This window comes from Phycodurus eques, chromosome 20 (assembly GCF_024500275.1).
Source record: "Phycodurus eques isolate BA_2022a chromosome 20, UOR_Pequ_1.1, whole genome shotgun sequence".
NCBI classification, from domain to species: domain Eukaryota; kingdom Metazoa; phylum Chordata; class Actinopteri; order Syngnathiformes; family Syngnathidae; genus Phycodurus; species Phycodurus eques.
Genome location: NC_084544.1, coordinates 16,029,130 through 16,041,001, shown reverse-complemented (window position 1 = coordinate 16,041,001; position 11,872 = coordinate 16,029,130).

Genomic DNA, 11,872 nt, shown 5'->3' with positions numbered 1-11,872 from the left:
TACACTATATAAAAGACACTTTTTCTCACTGTCTGACATGAAATCAGACTTAGCTTTTCCTGTTTAGGACAATTAGGATTGCCAAAATTATTTCTATTTACACACACATTTTGACACAATTTTTATAGGCAATGTTTCATATATATATATATCATTTAAGTTTTTGTTCCCTCATTACTGTACACACAGCACCCCACATTTACAGAAAATAATGGAATTTTTAGCAGATTTATTAAAAAGAAAAACTGAAATATCACACACAGAAAAGGCATGGATGCCAGGTTGGACATGAGAGAAGGAGAAAAAGATCTATACAGGTTGGCCAGACTGAGGGATAGAGATGGGAAGGATGTGCAGCAGGTTAGGGTGATTAAGGATAGTGATGGAAATGTGTTGACCCGGTCCCAGTAGTGTGCTGGATAGATGGGCATAATATTTCGAGGAGTTGATTAAAGAGGAAAATGAGAGAGAAGGAAGAGTAGAAGAGGCAAGTGTGGTGGACCAGGAAGGGGCAATGATTAGTAAGGGGAAAGTTAGAAAGGCATGAAAAATGGAGGGCAGTTGGTCCTGATGACACACCTGTGGTGGCATGGAATCAGCTCGGAGAGGTGGCTTTTGAGCAGCTTATTCAACAGAATTCTAGCAGGTGAGAAGATGACTGAGGAATGGAGGAAAAGTGTCCAACCACCCTATTACTATGGTTACGAGGTCTCCGACTGGCAAACATTATCCCTGTACCGTGATTGTGTGTGGTAGGATGTCGTGCATTAAAGTTGGGGATGAGGCGAGACGGTCACGGGGCAATGATGACCCGCAACAGTCACCCCCACCAAGGCCTACCAGCTCCCCAAAGGATGTGCGAATGTATGTGGTGCGTTAAAAATCTGCGGGGGAAAGGCATGGGGGCCAGAGTGCAGGCCAGAGTGCCGGAACACCTGGCTGAGTCTCCTCCCCAACCAGACACTGCTGGGTGTATGATGCATTTAAAACTGGAGGCTCGGCACCGCAGAGAAGGGGGGCAACCAGAACGGAGACCAGCACAGATGTGGACCCGCCCTCATCATCCCTCATGCCATGCCCCCAGGGGACCCAATGTGCAAAATATGTACAGCGTGAGTCACAAAAATGTGCTGTGTGCGACATTAGAGGCTCGATTCCTGCGGGCCCAGCCCCGCCCGACCAGCTGGAAGACCTCAAAGAAAGAGTCGGGCAGCCCCTCCCCACGCCACAGCTATACCGACCCCACAGCTAACAAGAAAGCAAATCCAATATCCATCCATCCATTTTCTGTACCACTTCTCCTCACTAGGGTTGTGGGCGTGCTGGAGCCTATCCCAGCTGTCTTCGGCCGAGAGGCGGGGTACACCCTGAACCGGTCGCCAGCCAATCGCAGGGCTACAATTCCAATATCAGTAATATATTTTGGAATGCCGCTGAAGAAACGATCAACCAAACATGGTCAGTTTGAGAGAGACTGAAAACACCTGAACTACAGCAAGTGGTGCACAAGAGGGAAAAAAAGGGTATACTCGGGTAAAAAAGAAAAAAAAAAGAAAACTGTTGTAGATAAACCTGGAATATTTCTGCATTACCAATATGAGCAACATTGATGCTGTACCCCTCAGCAAAAAGTAAAAACAAATGTCCAGGATAAATGTCCAAATGCCGTCTGAGTGGTGAATCGAAGTCAAATGACACTCGTGATCACGATGGATTGGCGCCGGGCCAACGGGAAGTCGAAGATGAAGTCGAAAAGTAAATTGCGCACGCAATAATGGAGAAATAAAAGTAGTAAGCGGCATGTTGATCATCGTAAGGGAGTAAAAGTATCGATTCTTTTAGAAATTATAAATACTAAAGGTAAAGTAAAAATTCATTCATACATCTTCCGTATCACTTATCCTTACTCGGGTCACAGGTGTGCTGGCGCCTAGCCCAGCTATCTTTGGGCGAGAGGCGGGGTACACCCTGAACTGGTCGCCAGCCAATTGCAGGGCACATATAAACAAACAACCGTTCGCACTCACATTCACATCTACGGGCAATTTAGAGTCTTCAATTGACCTACCATGCATGTTTTTGGGATGTGGGAGGAAACCGGAGTGGCCGGAGAAAACCAACGCAGGCACGGGGAGAACATGCAAACTCCACGCAGGCGAGGCCCGATTTGAATCCGGGTCCTCAGAACTGTGAGGCAGACGTGCTAACCAGTCGTCCACTGCGCCGCCCGTCATCTTCTTATCACTTAAAAAAAGCTTCGAATTTCTTGTGCTTTTTTTGCTCTCCAGATTAGAAGAAAAAAATGCAAGATCATCCTGCAGGCCACACACCCTCGACAACACACGGCTGTTCCTCTACCAGCGAACATCGTTATGCAGCAAAAGATCCTTGTGTTCAGCTGACATTCCTCCAGTAATGCTTTGAAAAGACGACGTTGCACAATGGAGCTCTCACGAAAGTTGACAAGTCGTGTCACAGTATCCATCACCTCTCGCATTTCTCCCTTTCGTTCAGCCCACAACACTGTTTTGTGTTAATGGCAGAAAGCTGGCTCACCAAGCCTTTGTGGTGTCCGCCGTCTGTCACAACTGACACAATTTTTGTCAAATCCAAGCCATTCTTCTCGAACAACTGCGTCAACTCGTTAAAGACGATTCCGATGGTTGTGCGCTGCGGTAGCAGGTGAAAAGAAAGCAGCTCTTCACAAAATGTCTTCCCATTTAAAAAATCTCACAAACACAGCGGGCTGTTGCATATCTGTTCGGTCACATGACGTATCTATGGCAAGTGACATGGCTTCTGTTTTCTTCAAATCGGTGAATAGACAGGAAAAACAATCCTCGAGCTAAAGTTTCCACTCTTCTGGTTGCCGTGTTAGGCAACAGTATCACCTGCTTCAACAGCTCCATGACTTTCTTTTTTTCTCATCATGACTTGAAACTTCATTTGCCATTTTAATTGCACAATTTTTGATCAACTCGGCAACGGCACATGGCATCTTAGCTTTTGCAAAGGTCATGAAACCGTGAAAAAAAAAGAAAGTGATGCAGCTTTGATGGTGATTTGTATTTAGTACAAACGAACTGCTTGTATGACGTTAGCATGTTTGCTATTTTCTGTTTCCACGGATCTGATTTTGTTGGGTAATTTGCCTGTGGAATGTTGGTCCACTCCTCTTCAATGGCTGTGTGAAGTTGTTGGATATTGACAAGAACTCAAGTTGGTTACCACGACGAACTGCAGTCAGGTCGAGACTCCGATGAGGACGACAAACATGCGGATGAGCTTCCCTGAGACGGTTTCTGAAAGTTTGTGCAGAAATTCTTTGGTTATGCAAACCGCTTGTTGCAGCAGCTGTCCGGGTGGCTGGTCTCAGACGATCTTGGAGGTGAACATGCTGGATGTGGAGGTCCTGGACTGGTGTAACCACACGTGGTCTGCGGTTGTGAGGCCGGTTGGATGTACTGCCAAAATTTCTGAAACACCTTTGGAGACTGCTTATGGTAGAGAAATGAACATTCAATTCATAGGGCAACAGCTCTGGTGGACATTCCTGCAGTCCGGATGCCGATTGCACGCTGCCTCAGAACTTGCGACATCTGTGGCATTGTGCTGTGTGATAAAACTGTCCAGCTCACGAAAAATGGGAGCAAAAACAAAAATGTTTATATTTTTGCTCAGTATATATCATATATTAGTTTTATATAACCTTTGCATGTTTTAGTGTTCCATAGCTTTTAGACAGCACAGTACATCTGTGTGTCCTTGTAAATGGGCTCAGGACGTTTTTGTCTACTCCCTGTTTTTCTCTGTCCTGCTCAGCTGCATGGCCATGCAGAATGGTAGATCTATATGTCTTTTGTGGTCGAACAGTTTTGCTGTGCAACAGGGGATTTTGAAATACTACCTCTGTTTATTTTTAAAAAAATATTTTTCCTAATGATTCTGAGATCTAAATACCTGTGAGTTTATATCTTATTTATAACTTGTGTTATTATTAGTGGTCCCACCAAAAGCAATTCAAATCTATATCATGTCTATGGAATTTATTAGTGAATGAACACCGTATCACATGTATGTTAGGCAACTGGTGTACGGAGTTGCTGAGCTGGCACAGGGAGCAAGGGTGGGCCCGGCCCCCTCCACCCACAAGGGGGAGCCAAGCCAGCTTGCCCATCCCGCGGAGGACCACATTAGGGGGACGACACCCACTCCCCAGGACCCAACTGAAGCACCCCGACCAGTCCCAAAGGGAGAGGCAAAGGCACCAGACCACCACCACCCATGCCCAATTCGCCCCAACACCCTCCACACAGCACACCCCGCCGCTGCCGCCACCCCCGGAAACCATGGGGGCTCCAACCACCAACAGGGCCCGACGCAGGAGAGCGCTACCCACCTGGGAAGGCGACAGCCACCACCCACCGGCAAGCCCATGCCAAGCATCAGCTGCGAGCAATGTTCATCGAGATGATAGCCTTGACCATCAACATGCTTGTCTCTAATTTTCTTTCTGATCTCATGGGACAACTCTCTCCTTCAATTCCTCTGGCCCATGTTTAGTGAGGTACACACCATGTCACCAAACAGCACAGTCACTACTTGTCACCCTTTAAATAGGCCAACTGACTCATTACAAGTTTGAAGACACCTGGGATGCTAATTAGAGACACACCTTGTTTGAACACGTTCCTATGATCAAATTAATTTCAATATTTCCTAGGGGTACCATCATTTTTGTTTCTTGAGTTTGTTTTTTAAAGAATTCTGTTAAACGAAAATTCAAAAGCAATGTCTGATATTCATTGATTAATTTTCATCCATTTTTTATTTATTTTTACTTTTGTCACAATCAAGTGATTTCTGTGACCAGTTTTTTCCCCTCTCATGAACAGAAGGGTACCAAGTATTTTGTCCACGTGTGCATATTATCGGCACAGAAGTACTATTTTTGAGTAAAAAAAAAAAAACATAATTTCATTGGACACTGGTGTCTTGTACTACCACCATCTGACAATTTAAATAAAACAAACGCATGAAAATTGCTTGAAAATGCAGCAAGTTGTGATTTTGTTGTTGTTGTTTATCTTTGTATTTTTACGCCCAGTCTCAACAAAAATGAATTTGGTGGAGGTGGGAGGAACCATAGCGCCATTGGGCACATTGCTCCAAAGCTCTCGTACACAAATCCAGGTTCCATCTAGTGTTCTTGAATATATTTATGCTCAAGGACCATGTTATAGTCTATTAGCGCACTCTACTAGTAGAAAGTTCATCCATTTGCTCAGCAGTTTGGTTACGTTTTTCACTTCCAAGTACATGCATAAAATAAAATAAAAAAAATAAAAAAAGATTGTTAAAATTGATCATTGAAATGCCTTGTTGCCGAACTAAGACAGCCACGAGGTACGTGTTTGCAGATTCCTTTCCGCCTATACAGGGCATTTCGTCAGCTCAATGTATTGATTGCATCACTAATGGCTCTAAGATGCATGAAAAGAGTTTGGAACAATGATGTTACACAGACATTTGCTTTTAAAGGCTTTTTGTGTGATGCCGGCATTGTGTGAATTTGGCAGACTTTGATGGCCATGCCTGGCTGGTCTCGTATTTGTACCATTTTAATCAATGACACCTTAATAAATTAGCCTTTTTTTCAGCATATTAAATTAGTGATTGTTGTTCATGTGGGACCACAAGTGTAACGATATGTGATGGCTTACGTTGACGAGGGTTGCAAGCATGTGGCACCCGCCGCCGTGGTTGTATCATTTTAATCGATGACACCTAATAAATTAGCACATTTTCTTCATATTGCATTAACGGTTGAACATCATTTTGGGGTGCTAGCTGTTTGTTGTTCATCTAAGAGTGAAACAGTATATGATGGCATGTGGAGGTGGGTGTAATTTCTTGTTGGCTTCAGGGTCGAGAGATGTGTGGGGAGGGCTCATGTGAGTAGTGTTGGGTGAGTTGGCTCAGACAGGTGCTTGCTTCTATTTGATTGCTCTCCCCTTGTTACTCTTGCTGGCCTGGAGTTTGACATGGACCCGTGTTCAAATCAGGCCTTCCTGTGTGAAATTTGCCTGTTCTCCCCGTGCCTGTGTGTTTTTTTTCCCCCCAAGGGACTCTGGTTTCCTCCCACTTTCCAAAAACATGCAAGACTCTAAATTGGCCGTAGGGGCAAATGTTTTTTTTGTTTGTTTTTTGTTAATATGTGTCCATTGATTGGCTAGCAACCAGTTCAGGGTGTATCCTGCCTCTCACCCAAAGTCAGCTGAGATAGGTGCCAGCACACCCTAGTGAGGATAAGCGGTTCAGAGAATGCATGGATGGATTGCATCCATTTGCAGCACTTACTTGATGGCTCGAGGAAGTTGGTGTCAGGTGAACCTGTTTTTGTTTGCGGATGTTTCCTCTTCTTGTCGTTTTTTAAAAATGAAAACAGGGCTCAGCATTGGCACAGCAGTATGTGGAAGCGGGATGAGTACATGAGACAGAGTCAGTTTCACCATTACAAGAAATATGCAGTAAAGAAATATCTGTAATTCTTGATCTTTGAAATATTTTGACATAAGCATGTCACACACTTGTTATTAAAACAAAAACCTGGGACCTGGTTTAAATAAAGAAAATGCTTAAAATGTAATGTTACACTCCACAAATTCATGACAAAGAGCTGAGGTGACTCATCTGTGCAAAGAACATTCTCCCAGAAGCTTTTTGGCTAGTCAATATGCATTTTTGACAATTCCATTGTCAAGTTATTTCAGTGACATTGTTTTTCTTTAACAAAAGGGTACAAACAATTTTACAATTAATCCAGCTGGGAGGATGTACAATGGATATAAAACGTCTACACATCCCTGTTCAAAATGCCAGGCTTTCGTGACAGAAAAAATGAGGGCAAAATAAATAATTTCAAAACGTTTTCTACTATTCATGTGACCGATAACTTGAAAAACTCAGTCCATCCATCCATCGATTTTCTGAGCTGCTTGTCCTCACTAATGTCGCGGGCGTGCTTAAGCCTATCCCAGCTATCATCGGGCAACCGGTCGCCAGCCTATCGCAGGGCACATAGAAACAAACAACCATTCACACCTACGGGCAATTTAGAGTCTTCAATCAACCTACAATGGATGTTTTTGGGATGTGGGAGGAAACCGGAGTGCCTGGAGAAAACACACCCGGGCACAGGGAGAACATTCAAACTCCACACAGGTGGGGCCGGAATTTGAACCCCGGTCCCCAGAACTGTGAGGCAGATGTGCTAACCAGTCGGCCTCTGCAAAACTCAATTTAAAAACAACAACAACAATCTTTTCAGGGGGAAAATTAAGAAAAGTACAGTAACCTGGTTGCATAAATACAACTTCCCCCTCATACTTTGTTGTAGCACGTTTTATTACAGCACATAGTCGTTTCATTTCTGGTGCCCCCTAAAGCTGGAATTCAGCATAACAACAAAACCTTCGTTGCTTTCCGGCCCCTCGCTCCACCGGGTCTCCAAGAGCGCATCTCAAACATTTTGAAGTTCAAACTTTTTGAAAGAAAAACAAGTGGGGAAAACGATGCGTTCTTCGGAAGAGGTAATTATTGTATCATTCTTTTCTACTACAGAAATGCAAAATAATATATTAATTAGGGCTGCTAATTTGTATCTGTATGTTGTCACAGCAGGACCAGTGAAGAGCTCAAATGTTCAACAATGACCTAGTCACGCATGTAATTATTGATTTATTGATTTATTTTACTCACACTACTCTGCTTGGATACATTCTAGGGGTAACAAACAAGGTGGCGAACACCAGGCGGCTAACACTACATGACATTTATAGCACCATTACCGAGAATATAAAGTACTAGTCTTGTACATGTATAAGTAACAGCAACACATCCTACTCGGAATATCTTATAAAGCAGATTACTTACATCCTTGCCTGCTCCCAGCCGAAGTTTTTTTCTTCAGTGCTCTCCACTGAGGAAAAGCGACGCCAAGAGAAATCCGTGTTTGTCGAAGTCACTTTCCTTCTTTGCTAATAATCCTTCAGTCTAACCATGAGCAGTCTTTTTCTCTATCCATGTATCGGATGTTTTTTGGGGTTCTCCTCCGAAATCTTGCTTCAATTAGTTTCGCCTTTATCTATGACTCAGTTGACCTGCGGGCTTGTCCATACAGTATATGGGCCTGCCCGTTCGTAGGTAAAATACGTAATTTCTGCTATGTCATTTTAGAGTGCCACCAAGTGATCCAGCGCGGGAATGTATAGGATAGTCACTAAATATAAAAATATTAATATTGAAAAAGATAGCAAATATGTGGCAGAAGCTCATAGGCTTCATCACCATTCTGTCATCTACTCTTGTAGGGGCTTGGATTAAAATAATATTTAAAAAAAAAAAATCTAAAATACTTATGGAATATAGCTTTAATATATAGGGAATATAGGTGTACCCCGCCTCCTGCCCGATGATAGCTGGGCTAGGCTCCGGCACGCCCGCGACCCTAGTGAGGAGAAGCGGCTCAGAAAATGGATGGATGGATGGAAAATAGTGTTCTGTTTCACGATATTAATTTACCTAAGTCAGACAAGCTAACATAGTATTTGCTCTTATTAGGGTGTGTGGTTTTTTTTTTAAACATGTTAGATTTTCCATTTTATTTGTCTTTTTCCCAAGGTGTTTTTTTTTTTTTTTTTTAAATAAACCATCTGGCATGTCACTTTAGCATCTGAGCAACAGCCATCTTCATTGTGTGATTGGTAGAAATAAAGTATGCACAAGCCTTTAGAAGACAAGAAAAGGTATATAGAAGACATGCTTTTGAAACAATAAACAATGTATCATTTATCTTGCCTTTCATAGCTATAATCAATCCTTGAGTGTTTTAGGAGATGCAAATAATAAGTGTGGTTATCAGGTTTGTGTGTAAGGGACTATAAACCTTCACCACTTCACCAATCATGAGCTTAGGTGTTATGTGATCAGATCAAAGTTACAGTATATGTTGACTGAATTGGAATTCCATACCTGCATTGATGTAATACTGTGGGTAAGTATATTGTGAGTATATTGCCATTCCAATGCCGTAAACTGGTTTTATGTCACAATGGGGAAAACCTGTTTTCAAGCGCAATTAGATACTGCTGATGGATGGAAAAGTACCAATCTGCAGGTCATTTCTCTAATGAAGTCAGTCACCATGGTCTCTTTGCCATTGCAGTAGCTGTGAAGTCATCAGGGACCGAGTTGTTAAGTCAGGGCTCTGGCTGGGCCATTAAAGAACAGTCACGGAGTTGTTCTGAAGCCACTCCTTCGTTATTTTAGCTGTGTGCTGAGGGTCATTGTCTTGTTGGAAGGTGAACCTTCGGCCCAGTCTGAGGTCCTGAGCACTCTGGAGAAGGTTTTCGTCCAGGATATCCCTGTACTTGGCCGAATTAATATTTTCCTTCGATTGCAACCAGTCGTCCTGTCCCTGCAGCTTAAAAACACGACCACAGCATGATGCTGCCACCACCATGCTTCGCTGTTGGGACTGTATTGGACAGGTGATGAGCAGTGTCTGGTTTTCGCCACACATACAGCTGAGAATTAAGGCCAAAAAGTTCTATCTTGATCTCATCAGACCAGAGAATCTTATTTCTCACCATCTTGGAATCCTTCAGGTGTTTTTTTTTTTTAGCAAACTCCAAGCGGGCTTCACGTGTCTTGCACTGAGGAGAGGCTTCCGTCGGGCTGCTCTGCCATAAAGCCCCGACTGGTGGAGGGCTGCAGTGATGGTTGACTTTGTAGAACTTTCTCCCATTTCCCGACTGCAAATCTGGAGCTCAGCCACAGTGATCTTTGGGTTCTTCTTTACATCTCTCACCAAGGCTCTTCTCCCGTTTGCTCAGTTTGTCCGGACGGCCAGCTCTAGGAAGGGTTCTGGTCGTCCCAAACGTCTTCCATTTAAGGATTATGGAGGCCACTGTGCTCTTAGAAACCTTAAGCGCAGCAGAATTTTTTTGTAACCAGACAGATCTGTGCCTTGCCACAATTCTGTCTCTGAGCTCTTCAGGCAGTTCCTTTGACCTCACGATTCTCATTTGCTCTGACATGCAACTGTGAGCTGTGAGGTCTTATATAGACAGGTTTGTGGCTTTCCTAATCAAGTCAAATCAATATAATCAAACACAGCTGGACTCCAATGAAGGAGTCCAGCTGTGTTTTTAATAAAGCTGCAAAAATGTCAACAATTTAAGTTTTTTTTCTGTCAATATGGGGTGCTGTTTGTATATAAATGAGGGCAAAATTTAACTTAAATGATTTTAGCAAATGGCTGCAATATAACAAAGATAACAAAGAGTGACAAATTTAAGGGTGTCTGAATACTTTCCATACCCACTGTGTGGGTATGGAAAGTATCTCGGACACTTCGCCGTTCGGATTAACCAATGCCCCTGCAGTCATCCAATCCTTCATCAATGACGTTCTCCGCGATATGTTCAACCGTTTTTTTTTGTTTACTTGGATGACATCCTTATTTTCTCCCGCTCCCCCGAAGAACAGCGCTGTCATGCACGCCAAGTCCTCCAGCGCCTCCTTGAAAACCTCCTGTATGTTAAACCATCTCTTCCATCTCTCCTCCATACACTTCCTAAGCTATATCATTGCCGAAGGACAATTGCAACCAGATCCTGCCAAAATCCAAGCAGTCGTTAACTGGCCCACTCCCACCACCCGCAAAGAACTACAAAGTTTCCTCAGATTCGTCAATTTCTACCGCCGCTTCATCCACAATTATAGTAGTGTCGCAATTTCTCTTACCAGTCTTACCTCCACCAGCTCCACATTCCAATGGATCCCACCAGCATCCCAAGCCTTCGACCAGCTGAAAACCCTTTTCACCAGTGCTCCCATCCTACGTCATCCAGACCCCTACCTTCAGTTCGTGGGAGAGGTGAACGCCTCAGAAACTGGGGCAGAGGCTGTTCTCTCACAGTGGGACACCTCTTCCCAAAAGAGGGGTCCCACTTTTCTCGTCGTCTATCCCCTGCGGAACGGAACTACGATGTAGGCAACCGAGAACTGCTAGCCATCATCTGGGCATTGGAGGAATGGAGGCACTGGCTGGAGTGGACTGAAGTACCGTTTGTCATCTGGACCGATCACAAGAACCTTGCTTACCTCCGTTTCGCCAACCACCTTAACCCCCAACAAGCTCGCTGGTCCCTTTTTTTGAGTTGATTTAATTTTAGTCTCTCCTTCCGACCTGGATCCCGCAACGGCAAACCTGACGCCCTGTCTCGCATTTACCCCCCCCCCCCCCCTCCAGCCCTGCAGAACAATAAACTATTGTCCCTACCTCCTGCTTCGTCGGGGCAGCTACCTGTAAAATAGAACAGATTGTCAAACATGCTCAAGACCCTCACCCTGATCCCAAGACCGGACCTCCGAACCGGGTATTCGTACCTGATTCCACACGTTCTGACATCCTTCAGTGGGCTCACAACTCCAAGCTCACCTGTCATCCCGGTATCAGCTGCACCATCCATTTCATCCAATGATATTTCTGATGGCCCAGCCTGGTCAAAGACACCCAGGAATTCATCCGAGCCTGCTCCGTCTGTGCCCGATGGAAGGCTTTTCACCTGCGCCCTGCTAGTCTGCTGTGCCCCTTACCCATCCCAAGCCGCCCTTGGTCCCACATCGCTTTGGACTTAGTTACTCCTTCCCTACCCCCTTCTGAAGGTAACTCAATCATTTTCACGATTATCGATTGATTTTCTAAGTGCGTCCATTATATTCCCCTTCCCAAGCTTCCTTCTGCCTTTGAAACTGCTTGGTCATGTTTGGAAGGAGTTCTGTAAAGCGGTGGGCGCAGCAGCCA